The sequence below is a fragment of the Chionomys nivalis genome, chromosome 16 (genome assembly GCF_950005125.1).
Source record: "Chionomys nivalis chromosome 16, mChiNiv1.1, whole genome shotgun sequence".
In the NCBI taxonomy this organism is placed as follows: Eukaryota; Metazoa; Chordata; class Mammalia; order Rodentia; family Cricetidae; genus Chionomys; species Chionomys nivalis.
Genome location: NC_080101.1, coordinates 7,531,404 through 7,552,038, shown reverse-complemented (window position 1 = coordinate 7,552,038; position 20,635 = coordinate 7,531,404).

The window sequence follows — 20,635 nt, the reverse complement described above, 5'->3', positions numbered from 1 at the left end:
GAGGTATGATGGTGAACAGTGTATGTGTCTCAAGTGTGTGACACAGTACTATGATGGTGAACAGTGTATGTGTCTCAAGTGTATGACACAGTACTATGATGGTGAACAGTGTATGTGTCTCAAGTGTATGACACAGTACTATGATGGTGAACAGTGGATGTGTCTCAAGTGTATGACACAGTACTATGATGGTGAACAGTGGATGTGTCTCAAGTGTATGACACAGGAGCTATGGTGGTGAACAGTGTATGTGTCTCAAGTGTATGACACAGGAGCTATGGTGATCCTGACACTAAAGAATTTCAGGCAAGGAGGGCAAATGGACACACCAACAGTCCACTGAGCAACTCTGCAAAGTTATGATAAAGATATTCGGGACATAAAGCTAGGGCAGGACATTTAAGTCAATAGGACCATTGAAGATCCATTGGGAAAGTTTGAGTTTTGAAAGATGATTGTTTTCTTTTCTTTTATTACATTTATATATTACATCCCAACCATAGTTTCTTCTTTTTCCAGTCCCTCCCCTATATCTTCCCTCTCCCCCAGATCCACTCCTCCTTTGTTTCCTGTCAGAAAAGAGCAAGACATCCCAGGGTTATCCAGCAAACATGCATCACCAGTTATGGTAAGACTGGGTCTTCCTCTCAAGAGATGATGGTTCTGAGACTTAAGTGAAGGAGAAGGGTATTCCTTGTGGGTATGAGTAGGTAGCTCTTCCTTTATAATAAGTCATTTCTAAAATATCAGCATAAATCCACAAATAACTATCTCTTCTTTTCTCAAGTAAGAATCTAGGAGGCAGACTTGCTGGGTGTTTGTGTTTAAGGTTTCTTAAAGGAAGAGATCAAGTTGTCAGTTAATACTGCAGACCCCTCCAGGATCAGAAGGATGGGAGAATTAGCTTTGCAGCTCACTGGCATAGCTCTGAGCAGAATTCTTCTGTTCCTTAAAGGTTGTTAGACCGAGGGCCCTGGTTTCTTGTTTCACAGCAACTTCCTTCCCACAGGGCACATGCTGAAGGACAGAGAACAAGAAAGGGTGGTGTAGGAAGTCCTTCTGTCTATGTGTTGCTTTCGTTGGTTAATAAAAAACTGCTTTGAGCCTATGGCAGGGAAGAACAGAACTTAGGTAGGTGGAGAAGACTGAACGGAATGCTGGGAGGAAGAAGGCAGAGTCAGGGAGATGCCATGATCTGCCGCCAAAGATAGATGTGCTGGAACTTTGCTGGTAGGCAACAACCTTGTGGTGATATACAGAGTAATAGAAATGGGTTAAATTAAGATGTAAGAGTTAGCCAATAAGAAGTCAGAGCTAATAGGCCAAGCAGTGATTTAATTAATACAATTTCTGTGTGGTTATTTTGGTCACGGGTGCCTGGGACAAACAAGCAGCCTCCTCCTATGAAAGGGTGCCACAGCCTGTGGCTACCTCACCCCAGGAGTGACCCGGTGTTGGTTCTGCTGGGTCATCTGTGCTGCTGAGTTGCCGTTCCTAAAGCTTGAGTATGATTTCCAAGCCTCACTTCTCTCTGCTTCTCTCCCACTTTCCCATTCACAGAAAGATGAGTTAATACGTGAGGTAAGAGACAGATGCGAGGGCATCATGGTGATCACCAGAGAGTCAGAGCCAGGCTTGTCTGGAAACCCACGGAACCGTAATTCCGGCCTATTGGTTTGAATGAGAAATTTCCCCATAGGCCAGGATATTTGGTGTTCAGTTGACAAAGCTGTTCAGGGAGGTTTGGGGGTGTGGCCTTGCTGGAGGAAGTATGCCCCTGCGGGCTGTGTTGAGCATTTACAGCTTTCTAGTTTGCTTTCTCCAGCTCACGTCTGTGGCTGAGGACACTGATCTGTTCAGAATGCAAAACTGCCACCACTTCTCTCCACCATGAAGGACTCACACCCCTCCCAGAACTGTCAACCACAATCACACTTCTCTTTCAACAGGGGTTTTGGTCACGGTGTTTTATCACAACAACAGAGCCGAGTGTGGTGTACACCTTTAATCCCAGTGCATTGGAGTCAGAGACAGGTGGGTCTCTGAGCTCAAGGCCAGCCTGGTCTACAGAGCGAGTGGTAGGCCACCTAGGGCTGCACGGTGAGACCTTGCCAAACAAAACAAAGCACAAACGACGACAACGGAAAGCAGCTGCCACAGGTGTTCAGTTTTAATTGTTTTCTTCCTTTTGAGACAGGCTCACAGGTAGCCTGGGCTGGCCTCCAAATTGCTACGAAACCGAGACGACCTTGCGTTTCTTGTTCTCTGGTCTCTGTTACCCAGTTCTGGGCTACAGGCACGTGCCACCGTGCCCTGTTGGCATCTGCCAGCTGTATGAAGCTGCTTAGGAATCCTTGCAAGCACTCACTGGGCGAGCAGGTTTTCTCAGATGTGTGAGGCTGACTTGTCTTCAGTGTCATGGTGAGGACATCACACAGTTGTTCAGAGCTCTTTGATGTGATGTGGAGGGTGGCGGGTGGGCATGAGAAGGGTGAGACTGGAGGTGGGGACACCATAAGATGTGGCTCTGATAGGACCTGGGATGGAAAGGGAGAGAAGCTGAGGATTTCCCAGCACCCAGCTTCAGTGGAGGCAGGGAGAATAGAGTGTATACCCTTATCTGTAGAGGGCATGTTCCAAGACCCTCAGAGGATGCCTGGGACTGTGCTTCTTACTGAACCCTTATATGTGCTTACTATAGTTCTACATATACACACCAATGACAATTTATAAATTAATTTATAAATTAGGTTCAGTAAAAGGTTAAAAACAGCAATAATAAAATAGAAAGTTACAACACACTTTATCAAAGTCACTGTCTGATTTTTCAAAATGTCTTACTGTAAGTATATCTTAACAGTGTTGATAGATATTTTTTCTTTTCTTATTAAGCCAAGGATGTGCTCCTTTTCACTTATAAATAAACAACTTTACAGCTTGCCAAATCTCCAGTATTATCACTCTTGCTCGTAAGGGATCTCCCAGAAGTCACTTCAGTCTCACGAGCTCAAACTCTAGGATGCTGCAACAGTCAGTCTGGTAAGCTTAGCGGCTAACGGGAAGGCAGCAGACACAGTGTGGATACACAGAGCAAAGGTCTCATTCACGTTCTAGAGAGGAAAGGACGGATGCTGTGAAATTTCCCTGCACCGCTTAGAACAGCATGCAACTCGACATGCAACCACTTTCTTATGGTGGGAATTTTTCCACTTAACCCTTTCAGAATGTGGTTGAGGGCCGATAGCTGAAACCCGGGGAAGCGAAGACTACCCAAGTGCTGCGGTTGCACCAGCTCGAGGGGACGGATTGTGTTTTCGTTTTAAGGATTTTATAGTTTGCATCATTTCTCCATGGCTCACCTCTGTACCTCATGCAGGTTTGCTCTTCTACTTGGCCTCCTTTGTGATGGTCAACCATCTTTGTTTCAAGGAGGAAAGCCTTTGGCCATATGACCTCTCCCCATTGTTGATGCTCAAACAACTTAAAAATTGGTAGAGGAACCCATGCTGGCGAAATAGCAGTTGAACGACCGCATACAGAGGTCAGGATGCCCTCAGAGGAGGTAGTGAACCTCATTTGTGAAATCGTTCACCTGCTTGCAGGAATGGTGTCTCATTTCCAGGCTATGCCGGTGCGCCATCCGCCAGCAGAGGGCAGTCTTGAGACACCAACGAAGGCGAATCTTGGGCGCTTGGCAGCCAGGAAGCATAGCCTCAGGACCGCTGCCTGTCTTTAACCTTTTAAGCAATTCTCGGGGGAGCCCTTCCTGTCATGCGTGGGATGCCCTAAAATGAGCAGGTGATAGAAATGAAATATTAAACAAGTCTGTTCTGCAAAATGAAAATGAGTTGTCATTTAGCATTTTTATCAGTCGATGACACATTCTTCCAGCTTTAGAAGGCTTTGGTGAAAGTGCCAATAAGTCCTAAGAATCACACGCGTGGGAGCCGCAAGCAGCGGCAGGGGTCCCAGGCGATGACTGAGTCTTCAGCTCCAGGGCCCGGAATCTGGAACCAGTGAAGCAGGCCAGGGATGCAGTTGCCTTGGATGGAGATGCTGAGGAAGCGGGTTCATCTCCAGCAAGGTTGTGGCCAGGCAGAAGACAAGTCAGCTCCCAGCATAATGACAGCAGCTGAGAGCAGGAGTGAGGGTGGCGGGCGAGCTTGCTGGTCGCAGGAGTCTCCCCCGTACTGCTTCTCTGCTTCCGTTTATCAGAAGTACCAGGAGCATTGCCGAGTGATGGATCTTGCCCTCGCCACCTGGGTGGAACTGCATCGCCTACCCTGCGGGCCCTGGGCTGAAGCAGATTCCCTGACACAGCTGAAGGCTCAAACTGGCCTTGCTCCTTTCTTGCGTGGCCTAAGAGAGTCTCTTGGTTTTCATTTCTGTGTCTTTACAGAGTGGCTTTCGAGGTAGCAGTGTCTACTCTGGGTCCAGGCTGTGAAAGGGGCACTTTGGAGGAACGGGAAAAGGGTAGTCATCTGAGCTAGGAGAGCTGGGCGTAGGCTTTCCCTGTGAAGCCTCTTCCAGATATTAAAGAATGCTGTCTCTGGTAGTGGATTCCTGGCAACCACAGAAACATTTTTTTTTAAATCCTCTACAGACTATTGATTTTTCTCTCTAGATGATCGTTCCTGGGCCCGTGTAAATGAAAGCCCTCTTGGGCAACAAACGTGAATATTACAAAGCACCCATAGCTGGATGATTTGGTCAGGAAGGCCTGTGTTTCATCTGCCATACGAGAAGAGATGCATTTTGCTAGCCTGGCACCTGTGAAGGAAATATTTGTAACTTGTCTGGGTGTCCAGCCTGTATTTAGGAAATATTCACCCTGATTTTTTTTCTTTGAGCCAGAATAGTTTAAAAAACATTTCTGTTGGAAAATGTGTCTGAAGGGGCTCACTGTAGCCTGGTGAACCAGGTGCCACCCTCCTGAGGAAATGGCCTGGGTTTGGAAAGGACAGCAATGCTTCTTAACTGTGGTTCACAGCTGAGAGCTCATTTGAACTCTTCCAGAAGGGAATAATAATGTTTCAAATGAATACAAATGGATATGAAATAAAATGCATAACAAACACCTACAGCCTATCGGTCCTCCTTAGGGTTAGCCTTACTCCATCTGCCTCCTCCTTTCTCTCCCCTTTCTTGACCGCAGTGAAATAATTTCACTGGTGCATTCAATAAGAAACATGGAAACCAACGGATGCTTGTTCTCTCTTGTATATTGATCTACTTTAAGAAGGGCAGGGCAATCAACAGAGATATCAAACATGTTTCTGCTTTTTATATTTTATTTATGTATTACTTGTGGGGTAGATATTGACATGTACACATGTACATACACACACATATACACTGTGCATACACACATGGACAGACAGACACAGAACAACTCACACTCTCTTTCCTTCCCCTACACCTTCAGAAACACACACATAGTAATGGGTCTCGTGTCAGCTGGGTATAACCCACACTTGCAAAGTCTTTGGGAAGCCCAAGTCATAATGAACACTGGCACACTTACCTTTGTTTTTCCTATCTGTATATATTATCAGGGTTATATGAAACTTTGTTCCCTCCTTTCCACATCTGATTTGGTAATTTTTTTTAAAATCTATTTTGTCCTTGCCTTCCATCCACAGTGGAAATCTTTTGCTGCTGCAACTCTATAGCTCAGCCAGTGTGTGATAAAGCTTTTTTTTTTTAATCTTATTTTGTAGCTGAGTTTTCATGAACCCTCACTCACTTTCTGGACTACTTCAGGGTTTGAAGGCAGCCATATTGCTTTAGTCTTTTCATTCCCTTTGCCATAGCTGCTTTTATATTTTGGGGCTTCTCACAGGGCACATGTATTCAGCTTCTCATGGGTACAGGTCTCCTCAGGATTTTAGACCTGTGTGTTCTTTAATTTCAGTTCTCACAGTGACCAGGACATATGTTTGTCATGAGTAAAGGGCCCTGTGAAGTGTTGGACCTCATAAGGCCCAAGTGTGAAGCCCAGTGTAACTTCCTGGCCTAACTTGAATTTGGAGACCTTTGGCCATGATCTTTGGCCATGATTTCTGCATATGAGTGACTCAGCACAGGCCAACCTAAACCCATCTCTGCCCAGCCACCGCTAATGTGGCAGAATATTATTGGCCCTTCCTTATTCCTTACTCTACCTCAACCCATCCCAAGATTCCCACCCTCTATCACAACCTATATAAGTTCCTGCCTAATACAATTAAAGGAGATCCTGCTTCAACGGAGTCTTGACTCAGTGTGTGTGTGTGTGTTTCTCCCCAGTGGCCAGGGGCGAGGTCTGGGTCATCAACACTCACCATCCCGCTCAGCCCCAGGGAAAGTCTGACAGGTCTGGTTCTGCCCCTTCCCTTTCTGCTGGAGAACCCAACACTTATGGATAGAGGGTCATCACAGGAAAGAAAGGCAGGGCAACATGCCTTACTCCTGCCTGGTATATGAGAGGTACCTAGGCCACTAAGCTACTGTGCCATCTCTCTTTCCTCCTGCCTATGAGTTATGTTTGGCCTGGCCTTGGCGGGAGGTGTAAGGCCAGAGAGAAGCAGCCATCTCTGGTCCCTCTTGTTATCTATCTCAATTGAAATTATGAAAATATTCTTTGGGATTTGCACATAAAAAATTATGAAAATAAAACTTTCATGAGAGGTGGGGGAGGAGGAGACATCTTATTTTACGCCAGGAAGGCTTGCTTATCTCTGCATGTTTGGATCTAGAAATACTTTCACAAATCAAGTGGATTTATTGTTTAGGTCACAGATATTTCTGAATGGATACACTTGCCATTAAAATGAGGAACCCAAGGCAGTCTGCTCAAGCGTCCATGGCGACGGGACACTGAAAGACCTAGATCGGTTACTTTCTTTGTGTGATCACCTAATTAGTTGAGCTAACTTTTTTCCTTCAGCTCTTCAGTCACCCTCAGCCTTTGTGTGGTGACCATGAGTTCCGAGTTCTGGCTGCACTGAAATCCTAAAGTAGAAACAAGGGAAAAACCTGACCACACTCATCAGGGTAAACTAAAAGCTGTCATGTAAATATTTATATATATATATATTATATATATAGTGCATTTTTAAATTAAATTAAAAACATATCTGTTCTTTGGATTGAAAACATTTCATTAGCATGCAGTTGGTTTGCTAAAATAATGGGAAGCAGAGCTTCAAATTCCGCGAGTACAAAGTCTCACCAACTCTCTATATTGCAAAGCCCTTTATGTTCACAGCTTTCAACATCTTTGGAGAGCACAGAGAAGGGTCTTTGGCTTGCTAGAGCGTCAGTGCCCAGGCCAGGTCCTTGGTGGCGGTGTCCTGCTTGCCCTTTCACCCTTCCCTAGTTACACTATATCCAGTCAGGCCTTCCAAGTCCCCCTAACTCCTAGAAGAAATGGTTAGTGTATAGATTAGTGTTGTGCCGCTTTTTGTGATAAGTCACCTCACCCACGGAGTCCAGTGCAGCCCCCTGGGGAGCCCCTTCTTTATTCCTTTCGATCTCCTGCTGACTCTCTCTAGTAGTTGTCTACACTGCTGTGCTTTTGAGTAAATTGAGGCAGAAAACCCAATAATTCCTGAAATGCCTACCAGGGTTGGTGGAAGGTCTTTTGGTGTAAGTCCTTGTTTCTCCTACCTCACCCAGTCTCCTGAGATCTGTTGGATATTATTGTGAGTATTAAACATGTGTCTTCTGAGAGAAACAATGGGACCTCCTGAAACTGAAAAGCTTCTGTAAAGCAAAGGACACAGTCAACAAGACAAAATGACAGCCTACAGAATGGGAAAGGATCTTCACCAACCCCACATCAGACAGATCTATGGCTGTGAGATATGTTTCCATTACCAACATCAGCTTGGAGAGGAATGCATTCATTTCCTCTCTCAGTTTGTGGAGGCCGTGGGATGCTGCTTACTGCCTTGTTCTCAGCTCCATTCCCCCCCACCCCTGCCTCAAGTTGCTGCTAGTTAGCAGCCTTTATCACGGCAACAGGAACCTAGTTAAACCATCCCACCTGTGTCCAGCGAAGCCAAGGCCATTTGGACAACTTAGTGCATCCTACCTCAAAATAACAAGGAAAAACAGAACTAGGAATGTAACTCAATCACAGAATTCCTACATAATTTGTGGGAGAGTCAAAACATTCAAAATTGTAAAAGGAAAATAAAGGAAAGAAATTCTACACAGCATGGTGAAAACCTGTATTATGTTCATACTTCAGTGAGAAAAACTGTCCTTGGAGGGCCACGGCTTTAGTAGGTAGAAGGTGAGCTGTGGTCTGTGACTGTCAGCGCTAGTACACACGTAACAGATACTTTCATTGCTTCACGTATGTCCCAGTACCTTGTGAACTCACTTCTAACCCTGAGTATGACTGTAGGGTCATTATGGAACCTAAAGACAAGCATATCTTAGCTTTTGAACTTGAGAGACTCAGCTCACACGGAAGGTTAGTTTTGGGGTGATGGGGTTGCTCAGGTTGTGTTCACAGAAGTCCTTGCCTGACCCATACCAGAAGCAGGATCTCTTTTTATTGGAGTGGACCCTCTGTGAGATGGAGACCTTACCAGAAAACATGAAAAGAGCAAACAGAAGGGCCATTGTCAGTGCAGGTTGGAGTCCTCAGCCTAAGACTGGAAGGGACTTGTGTCTTTGCTGTAATTCTCTGAACTGCTGGGAAAACTCTAAGAATGAGCAAGGGCTTTAGACTCCTGTATCGCATCTGAAAAATTTCATTCTACTATGACTTGGTAGCTGACAGGCTTTTTGGTGTTTGAAAAGCAGTTCTACGTCTCAGAAGTCAGAGGGAGGCACCGTCGCTATTGCTATCATGAGTCTAGTGCAGGTCAAAAGGGCTAATCCTGGTGGTCAGAAAGCCCTGAGAAAGAAGACTGTCAACCCAGCCATGGTGAAGGGCCATCATCTCTCTTCAGTCTCGTTCACACTCCACAGTGTACTCTAAGGAGATCGGGTGTTGGTGAAAGATAGGCTATATGTATATACTGTGGAGCTAGAGATCAAGGAGAAAAGGGAGGACCTGAAGGCCTGGGTAACTCACAGGGCAAAGGGGAGCTTGAGCCCAGCTCTGGATACTCTGGGTTTGAGGCCCTCTGGTGGTCTAGGGCTTCCTGCAGGATATTTGTTTATTGAAATCATTAGCTTCCAGCTTCTGTGGGTTTCCCTCACCAGAGTGATCCGATCCAGTTGAGTACATGGTCCTTTGCTGGGCAATCTTCAGAGCTGAGATCATTTGCTTCCTAGTTCATTAAGGATGAGGGAACTGGTTGGAGTGTGGGATTAGAGGAATCCATACGCTCTAGAGGGCCTAGGTGTCGGCAGAGGGATCACGGTTGCAGGAGGGGGCTGTTTCATCACACCTGCTTTCCACTCTTTTCTGTTTCTTCTTTTTCTGCTGACCAGTGTGGGATAGGACTGTTAACATCTCTTAGTTGGTTTGGCTGAGACAAGAAAGTGGCATAGACTATGTGACCTGAACTGAAAGTGTTCACTTCTCATAGTTCTGGAGATGAGCAGAACTTCAAGCTATGAGCAGGCTGTGAGAGCCTGCTTCCTGGCTGTGTGGATGCCAGCCTTCTGAGAGAGAAGGAGGCAGGGAAGAAGGGAGGGAGGGAGGGAGGACAGGGTCCCTTTTATCTTCTAAGGGGAATACTTCTATTACGAAGGCCTCAATCTTCAAGTCTCATCTAAATCTACTCACCTTTTGTGCTTCTATAACAAAAAACCACAGAACAGGTATTGTAAATAACAGGAATTCATGCCTCATAGTTCTGGAGGACCCAGAGAACTCGGTCCTCACAGGCAGAAGGGGAGGACTCAGTCCTCACTGGCAGAAGGGGAGGACTCAGTCCTCACAGGGTGGGAAGTAGCTTGCCTTCACACTTTCATGAGGGGCGGATTCAAAGTGCACAAGCCAACTGCCCCCAAAGGCCCCTGTTTCTAGTCCCATTGCATTGCAGTTACATTTTGCAGGGAGTTTTGAGGCATCCCCCACCCGCAAGGCTCCACTTTCACACACCCTGTGGGCAGGCCACTGGCCAACTTTAGGGGATCGAGTTAGTCTATACAGGTAACTGAATACTCAGGATTTCAAGACTAACCACCCATGTTGCGGCTCTCTGCAGAGTGTGAGCAAATTTCAAAGCGAGCATTAACAAATTCAAGTTCAGTGTTTGGACGATCGCAAATAAGTTCCTGATATAGACAGGTTTGCACTGTAGAACTGCCGGTGTGACTATTCAGCTGTGAATTTCTGACCCCCCAATCAAGGAGCCACAGTTAAAATGTAAAATCTCAATGTTTACAGAAAGGCAGTCACAGCGCTGCGTCAAATGGCTGTCTGAAGAGGCCGAGCCAGAGGAAGGAAATGGCTCTCCCAGATGGTGGCTGCATGAGAGACATTTCTCCGGGGTCAGAGGTGTGAAGAAAATCAGGAGTGCCATTCGGTTGCATTGGGGCAGCTCGTGAGGTAGACGGAAAATAAGATCTGTACTTAACAGGAAGAAAAGCAAACGGAAGAGCAGGTTTGTCACAGGGGAGAACCTGAGAGCCTGGGCCAAGATGCTGGGGGTGCTGAGGGCTCCCGGCAGCCCTTAGTGAAGGTGCCCCATGGCCTTGGGGCTTTGGAAAAAGCCTCGGGTTGCCTGGAAACCGAGCGCTGCCTGCTGCATTCGCCATCCATCTGTCCCTGTAATTCGTGGCTTCATAGCTTGCCTGTGATTCGGGTTACTCTCAGGGATAGTAGAGGAGGGATGTATTCGGGACACCTGGCAGGGTCACGAGCCTGGTCGGGCGAAAATGCACCAATGCCCGTGAGAAGGGGCTCACACAAAGAGGCCGAACTACATCTTTCTAGGCATTTCAGAAGTCTTTCTTTTTCCCTCTTTTCTTTAAAGAGTAAATATCCTGGGAGCTAGAACATGAATCTATAAATCAGATGCAACTTTCTTCTTCCCACAAGGAAAAGAAAGCAAAAAAGGCAAACGGAAGCAGAAACGCGGGCCCCTGGCTTTACTCCTGCATTTGCTGCTCTTCCCCCACATTTCGGGGTCGTCTCTGCTGGTGATATTAACATGAAACCACAGATGGTTTCTGTTTTTATATTTTTGCTTCTCAAAGGGATTTGCCATTTTTTTTTCCAAAGAGACCAAAATTGATTTTTTCTGCTCCGCACAGAGATAAAATGGACGTGGTGCTCTTCAATCAAAAAATCAAGTTCAATGGAGGTAATGCGTTTTCAAAACCGTTCCAATTTAAACATCAGGAAGGACGCCGGCATCAGTCCTGTCTTAAAGCTCGCCTCTGCTGCAGCTTTGGAGACGCACTGCCATTTTTGCGGGAGCGGTAAAGAGAAGGGGACACCTCGGCTTTAGCCCGTGATTCGAGCTGGCTAAAGGATTAAAGGAAGGGAGACCTAAGGGCATAGTCCAGAGCTTGCCCTGGAGTCTAGACTGCAGGATTCCAGCAAACCTGCGGGTCTCACACTCCCTTGTGGGAGCTCGAAATCGATTTGCTCCAATTACAATCCCTTCGAAGTCCTTCCACTTCCATCCCCTTCCCTGGTGACACTCCAATAAGTAAGAAGAAAATCCACTCTGTGTTGGGTGTTATCTATATATGCCTTGGAGAATGGTCAAATTCTTATTGACTTGCTCCTTAGAAGTGAGTCTTCCCCTCCCACACCTCTGTTGTGGAGAGCTACTCTTCAGTGTCTTTGTCATGTGTTTTAAGAGTTTTCTTTGGTGGCTTCCCGACTAGGCTGGTACTTCTTGGGGTGGGGCTAGGGGTTGTCGCAGAAGCCATCCATGTCTCTTCCTCTCAACTGTGCATCTGTAGCCATCAATATCATGGTGAAATTACTCTCCTTGTTCTTTACAGTCAGCAGTGGGAACCTGGATCATGGGCAGCTTGATTTCTGGTAACAGCACAGACCACAAAGACAGCCCCCTGTGTCCGGTAGGACCATGGACACAGACATGACTCTCAGCAGCAGCACAGAGCTGGACATCAACATGGCCTCAGATAGCAGCACAGGTCACTCAGATAAGTATAGCCCCAGTGACAGCATAGGCCACTAACATTGACATGACCTCAGGGGGCAGCATAGAGCACATGTCCCTTGGTGGTAACCTGGACCATGGACATCCACATAGACTCTGGCTGCGGTCGCGCCTTGGGCCCAGATGTGGCCCTCAATGACAGTAAGGACCTGAACTATGGTTTCTGGTGTCCGTGCAGACCACTTTCATCAACACGGACCCTGGTGGCAGCACAACCCAATGGTATCAATCAGGCTTCAGGCTGTAGCACAGACTCTGGACTTTACATGAGCCACAGACATCATCTAGGTCCCCATCAGGGTGTGACCGGGTGGGGAGTGGGCATTCACAGGACTAGCTGACTCAGAAAAAAAAAGAGAGAAGGAAAAGCCTCCCTATAGCTAAAGAGGTCATGGCTCTATGGGTACCTCAACTACTATTGACGTTTGCCTTCCAAATATTTATATTTACATCCATGGGCTAGTGTAGATCTCAGTGTTGGTTGTTGTGTTGGTTGTTGTAGGAGGCCACATTTTTGTTCCTGACTGCTCAGCCCTGAAATAACCACACAAAAACTGTATTAATTAAATCACTGCTTGGCCCATTAGCTCTAGTTTCTTATTGGCTAGTCCTTACATCTTAATTTAACCCATTTCTATTAATCTGTGTATCATCAGGCCTCTGAAAGATTTAAAGAATACCTATCTAAATGAAATATATCTCTATATATCTAGAAAACCTAACTAACAAGCTTGACTATTATAGATTATTATCTCTCAACCTATATTTCTTAATTATACATTACATTTTTAAATGGGCTGCACAAACACAATATTAATCAAAAACAGAAATATATATAACAAAATTGACCCTAAATTTGTATCAATAAACCAAGATCCATACCAGTGCAAATCTATATAGCATATCCCCTTTCAAATGTAAACAAGCATTATAAACAATATTTGGGAATATGGTGTAGTTCTCTCCAAACTGCTTCCTGCTTTTGGTTGGGCAAAGTATTTTTGGGGGTGTTCAAGGTGACCTTTCAGGGGGTCTTGGTTCATCAAACCACATTAGTCTGGAATTAATCTAAACAGGGACCCAGAAGGAATGCAAAGTTTAATGGCCTTGGGTTGCAGGAAACTCCTCTAGACAGAGAGGAGAGGTAATGGGGAAAGGACCCCATGACTGACCGTGTGACCGGAGGGCTGAGACTGAAGCTTGTAATGGCAGACATCCTTGGCTTCATCTCCTCACGCAATCGGTTGGCTGAAGATGGCAGGACTCAACGCAGAAACACAGGTCTTCTTCGGGGGAAGCAGTTTATTCAAGAGCCAGATGGGAATGATCATAGCCTGGAAACACAGTTCAGATTGTCCTATGCTCTGAAGGGTGACAGACTCATGAGATTTTTATAGTAACGGAACAGAAAACAGTGTACATCGAGGGTGTTTCCAAACACCCTGGTGGAAGCTCCAGGTGGTGGCGACAGGAAGCTGGGACACTTCTGCTTCTGCTAAAGGCTTTAGACATTTTCTGCTGACACTCGGGCTTTGAGTGGTGGAAGTTAAGCGTCTCTTTGTACATCCAAAAGGGATTTGTTAGCAGGCACAAGCTGTCAGTTCACACAAGAGGATGAGCAAATGTGGCAATCAAGGGGACTAAAGCAAACCATGAGAACTCTGCCTCCTGACTTGTAACCTTCCTGTTCTCCATCTATATCCAGCTGACCTTGGAGCAGTATTTTTGTTTGAGACTTCAGTTCACAGTGGTAAGACACAGTTTAAGCTCTTGTCTTCTCCGACCGTGAGCTGTCTGAACAAATCACAGCTTTGACATTTAGCTCCTTTCTCTGCTCATTGGCTTCTATGACAGGAAACAGGGACAGAATTCTGGTTTCAAAGCCACATCGAAACCTTATCCGATGTTGAGAATAACATAGAGCCATTCAAGAGTGTGCAAACATGTACTGATAATAAAAACCCTTGGTTTGTGTTCCTGGGCTGCACTTCTCCGAATGTTGAGCAGAACCATTTACCTGGGAGAACAGATGCTCTGGTGAGGGCCTTTGCTACCTTAACCAACCTTATCCACCTTAAACTCCTCTTGTTTTATCTGCTTCTGGGCCTGGTGTGTTTAATTCCAAGCTTCAAAGACCTAAAAAAGGAAGTATTGCTGACACACAACGCTGAAATGGACCCTGCTAGAGAGAAGCCACTGAAAGGATGCTGTGTGTGTGTGTGTTTGTGTGACTCCTCCCTCATGAGCAGATTTGGACAATGGCTTGCTGTCTCCATTAGCCAAATTACATTTGGACCAGAGAAAAGCACTTTAATTTCCCCAACCTCCCAAACCATCAAGTCCTTCCCACCAGGTCACTTCTTGTCCAGGCACCCTGGCCATTTGTCACGAGTGAAGTAGCTTGCTGGGAATACGAAATGGCGGCAGTCCAGGCCCAGGCCTAAATCAATTAGAGAGAAATCAGGCCGTCATGCTTTTGATGTATTGCCAGGAGGACAGAGAGTGGCTGGTGTGACATGCCTCTGGGACTTCGTCTGTGCCTCACAAAAAGTGAGCTATGTGCACAGCAAAACCCAGAAGACACCAGAATGAAGACACATGAAAGCTTTGTCCTTGTGCAATGTGAGTGCAGGGTCACTGAGGAGCCCCTTGTTTCCCTGCGCCTTCTCAGAGAATTTGAGGGAACATTGCTTGTGCTTGCTTTTCACAAAGCCTTGGGTTTCCACAGACATCAGGACTGGCTGGCCCTTCCCGAGGATAAACTTTTGATGCCTGAGAGGGACCAGGGCATGCACACTTCTCTTTCCCCTCTAGTCATCTGGGCTTCTTCATAAGAGGAACAGAGGATACACTTGGCCTCAGACTGAGCCGGGAGGATTCTGTCTGAATGAGTTCTCCGTATCGACTGAGTTTTAACCTTCACATTTATGATGATGACAGGTATTAAGGGCAGTATCTCCAGAATTACCATCAATAGCAATCGGCCATTAAACTGACAGTGACGAAATTTAGTTTGTAAGAAATCCTTTCTCTTTCAGCTTCTATTGTTCCGTTCTGATTCCTTACCATGCAGAGGAATCCACATTTAGTCAACAAACAAAATACGCAGCACCACTAAATAAAAATAATTATTCTATTAGGGTCCTCCTGGCTACCTGCCAAGGAGGATAGCCCAGGAGAGCTTGGCAGGCCTGGTCCCAGCAGGGTTAGCAACACGGCAAAGCGGGAGAAGGCTTGCATTTCTATTCTCAGAGCCTCTCCTGTCTACGTTTCCAAGGACTGTGCTTCTAAATCATCTCCTGAGCCTCCACCACCTTCTTTTCCCCTCAGATGAATTAGAAACCATTCATGAGAGACAGAAATAAATGTCCTTCCTAGTGGACATTTGATTAGGAGACAGACTAGAGGAAAATGTCCTTACGAACCAAAGTGGCAACTCCTGCCAAAACTTCAATGCTGTTTTACAGACACGAAAAATTTCATATCAAATTGCAAAAGACCCAGAATTTCCAACTCAAAATATAAAACAAGACAAGCCAAACAACAACACAAAGGATGGAGACATCTCAGTACCTGCTTCCAATATACATTGGAATACTATAGTAACCCAGTGAGGTACCAAACAACACAAAGGATGGAGACATCTCAGTACCTGCTTCCAATATACATTGGAATACTATAGTAACCCAGTGAGGTACCAAACAACACAAAGGATGGAGACATCTCAGTACCTGCTTCCAATATACATTGGAATACTATAGTAACCCAAACAGTACCGTGCTAGATAAAATCATATGTGTAGATCACTGAAAAAAAATACAGAGCACAGAGACAAACCTACATGTTGCTGGTTGTGGTGCAAAAGCACACACAATGGTCCAGGAAGATGAAAAGACTAAAAAGTCGATGATGGCTGGAAAATGGCATCCTTGTGAAGAGGAATGAACCCGGACTCGTGTCTTACACCCATGAATATCAACTCCAGGGGTGAAAGAGTTAAGCAAAGATCAGATATTAAAAAGAGCTGAGAAAAAATTATAGGGTAACTATTCTTTTTTTTTTTTTGGTTTTTCGAGACAGGGTTTCTCTGTGGCTTTGGAGCCTGTCCTGGAACTAGCTAGACCAGGCTGGTCTCGAACTCACAGAGATCCGCCTGCCTCTGCCTCCCGAGTGCTGGGATTAAAGGCGTGCGCCACCATCACCCAGCGAAACTATTCTTGATATTGGTCTGAGTAGCGTTTTGGCTAACACTCTTGCAGGTGAGCAACAGAGAAACCAATAAGAGAGCGTCAAGCTGAAATTTTTTTTGTTTTTTTTTTTTTTTTGGATTTTTCGAGAGAGGGTTTCTCCGTAGCTTTTGGTCTGGAACTATCTCTTGTAGACCAGGCTGGCCTCAAACTCACAGAGATCTGCCTGCCTCTGCCTCCTGAGTGCTGGGATTAAAGGCGTGCGCCACCACCGCCCGGCTCAAGCTGAAATGTTTTTGCACTGCAAAGGAGACAATACACATAATGAAGAGATGCCCTGCTTGGAGAAGGGGATACTTGTAAGCCATACATCTGTTAGTAGGTTATTTGAAAAATGTATGCAGAACTCAACTCAATAGCAAGAAAAAAGTGCACAAAGGACCTCGGGAAACATTCTTCTAAAGGGATATTTTAAAAACGCTGCCAGTGGCATTCAGTATTACTATCAGGGAGTGTAAATCTCTATACAGAGAGACCCTCACATAGAGGACTGTCACAGAAACTGAAACAAGTCTCAGCGAGGGTGTGGAGAGGAGCCCTGTGCAGTGTTGGAAAACAGTAGGCAGTTTCTTCAAGACCTAAGAAGTGGAACTACCACACAATCAAACACTCACAGAGACGAAAGCAGTGTCTTGAAGAAATAGCTCGTCCTTCATTTTCTCAGCAGCATTATTTACAAAGAGCAAGATGTGGAATCAACTTAAGTATTCACCAAGAGATGAGTCAATCAAGATGTGTTGTACTCCAAAACAGAATCTCATTGTCTTAAAAGAAGGAATTTCTGCCATGTTCCTTTCCTAAACTTTTAAGATATACGTTTTTATTGTTTTAAATTATGTACGTATGTGTATGTCTGTGTGTGTGTGTGTGTGTGTGTGTGTGTGTAGGGGTATCTGCATGTAAGTGCAGGTGCCTGTGAGGGTCAGAAGTGTTGGTCTCTCTGGAGCTGAAGTTATTTTAATTCACTTGGTGGTGGCCAGCGCTTCACACACCGGAACATCGGTTTGTGCCACTGAAAAAGAGCAAGTTTAATTTGTTAATTACTCTTCAACACACCTAAAACGTCCTGACAGAAAATGGAATTTTTATAGTCAAATATTTTTTGATTGAAATAGAAGAGAAGGAAAAGAAGGAAGCAAGGATGATAGAGAAGGGAGGAAAGGAGAGGAAGGTAAGAGGGAGGAAGGAAGGAAGGAAGAAAGGAAGGAAGGAAGGAAGGAAGGAAGGAAGGAAGGAAGGAAGGAAGGAAGGAGAGAGGAAGGAAGGAAGGAGGGAGGGAAAGAAAAAGGGAAGGAGTTAACACTGAAAAACATCTTCCATTGACAGCAAGCACTTACTGAGTTTCCTTCATGTGGGCTTCTAGGCATTTATTAACTCTGTCCCTCACATGTCTTAATAATGCCTGGGCTATTGCAATTGTTATTGTTTTGATAGCTTTACTGAAGTATAATTAACATACAACAAACTGCACCCATAAAGAGGGCCTTTGTAAATTTTGACATGTGTACACACCTGTGAAATATCCCTACAGTCAAGATAATGAGCGTGCCATTGTTCCCCAAAGTAGCTATTATTTTTCACATCAATTTTACAGGTAAGATAGCTTCTCTACGAAGGGGAGGATGGGCAGCGCTTGAAGCGGCTCTTCCTCAACATCAGTCGGTGCCTGGTATGTTCATCTGCCTGCCTGTCTGCCTGCCTCCTCCACCCCCCCCCCCCCACTCCTTGTTCATGTTCACATTGCTGGCCACCTACAGTACGGTAAAGGGCAAGTATTTATCTTACTCAGAACTGCTCTCCTAAGCCCAATGGAGAACCATCATTGCCAGATACAAAGAATATGTTTGACAACTCGGTCTCACAAGCTCTTGATAGGATGCTGTGCAGAAGCAATCTTGCTTGCTGAGCCAGGTGAGAACCCTGGTCCTCAGATCCAGTGCGACTCTGGGTAAACTAAGCCTCCTCTCCAAACCATGACATCCTTTCTGGCCAAAGGAGAATAACAGCACCTAGTCAGAAACGTGAACCTAATGAAACAATCTGCATAGCATGACATTCGACAACAGCTGAAAGTAACTATGTCAATTAAATGCATCCTAGCAATTTTGCAAAAAGGTGTATCTCCCCAAATGCTTTTTTCTCCTTCAAGAGTAGAGTTGTTTCTTCTCTGTGTGTGTGTGGTGTTGCACATTTGTGTACTTGTGTATACATCTGTGTGGGCACGTGTTGAGGCCAGAGGTCAATATCAGGGGTTCCCCTATATTAATCGTCATCTCCTATTTTGTAACAGCCTCTCTAAGTGAAGCTGGCCAGATGTCTGTCTCCACTGCTGCAGGGCTGGGATTGCATGCATGCTCTCTTTGTGTGTGAATACAAGGGGTCCGAACTGAAGTCTCTGCGCCTGCGCTTTACCCCTCAAGCCACTCGAGCAGTTAATTACAGAGGTAGTATACACTCGAGAGCACGCTCCGGTTTTCTCCTCTGTATAACGTTGTTGATCAATAAAACTGCAGTGTTGTTGGAAAGGAGGAGAGAAAATTGGAAATGGGCAGCATCTTGCCTAATTTATCTCTTCATTAGTTTTGATGTCTGGACAAAAAATGTTGCTTTTTGACATCAGCTGTTTGAACAAAGAAACAAGAGAACATGGGCAGCACTCGCTCAGAGGGATGCTTGTGGCCTCCGATTAGCCCTGTTTCACTCGTTCTCAGGGACATGGCTACATTTCAGCAGAATACAGTCATCACTGAACAGATTAACAGGAAATTTTAAAAAATCATTTTCTGGGTCCTGTGTTCAATACAAAAATCACATTAATAAATTATTATTGAGATAAATAGTGTATTTGAATGTTGATGAGACCAGCAGGTCGATCCTGGAGAGAAATATGTAAACCTAAAACATGCCATGGAGGAGAGCTGGCTTAAATGGACTCTCTCCTTCTCTCCTTCTCTCCACCCCTTACTTCTTCTATTCTTTTCTTCCACGCAAGTGAGAAATAATCGCAGTCAGGGTTACTCATCCATTTTGGATGGAGCTGAAAAGGCATCTTGGAAGTCTGGGTCCTGTAGCCATGTCCAGGCAGTGAGTGGAAGGTAAGTAGCCCTGTTTTGGTAACCTGGTCAGTAGCCCTCTGTTCAATAAAGAAGACACGTGTCACAGTGTGCCTCAGATGTCAGCTGCTCCTGAAGCATCCCAGATACTTCCCAGAGATGGGTGTTCACTGTTTCTTCTGTTTTCAAAGAAGCATGCTAGGGAGCAGGCGCTGTACTAGACCCGGAAAGTACAAACACGTAAAAGCCACATTCTGTGTCCGCCAGAGCCATACCAACGGGCACATCTCCACATGCCCAGATGTTAAGGATGAATAACAGTGTGTAGCTGAAGGTAAGGACCACATGACTAGGGAGTGCATTGGTAAGGGAGAGATTATTTGAGCTGCAGTCACTTTGCTGTGGCGTGGAAGTTGAGCAAAACTTGGTTTAGCAGTTGGTTTTGAGCTGAACCTAGGGTTGGATTGCAGCTGAGAATCGTGGGGAATGCTGAAAGCGAACACAAGAGTATGAAAAGCCTTTACACACAAGTTCTCGCTGGTCGTACCATCGGTTTTGCTTATCTGGACCCTGACTCCTCTCAATTTACACCTATTCCAGGAAGGAATCCTAGATTGCATCCTTGTTCTGATGTATCAGTGGAGTTTTAGGCTTTCTGTAATTTTTAGTTATAATTATACCCCTTACATTCTAAGAGACTGGAACTATCGCTGGGCCTCCCAGCTGGAGTTGATAACACACCCTGAGGTCTCAAGACTGCTCTCCTGTGCACTCATCCCATGTGCTTAACCTGTCTTTAAGAGAGCAATGCAAAAACCAGCCTTACTTGCCTTGGATTTCCCATGTAAGCAACTTTTACAACCTAAGCTAATACACAGTTGTGATCTTAAGTCATGAACTCTTCCATCCCTGTGACTCATTTGCTGAAAGCAGCAAAAATAGAGGTTGAAAGCAATCTTATAAAATGAACCAGCCATAATAGAATGCACCATTTGGATATTGGTTGGTAAACAAGATATTTGGGTCAGTTTGGGTGAATGACTTAATCCCTTTTAAAACTCTGTTGAAGATTTCTTTAAAGTCTCCCATTCCTTCCTCAGCAAGATGCTTTCTATGCTGTTCAATAAAGACGGAGCGAATCCCTTTGCTAGAACCAGAGACACACCCAGCCAGCCAGTCACACAGACAAACAGGGACAGCCACAGGCACAGGGACAAACTCACAAGTTGGGCTTTAGGTAGAC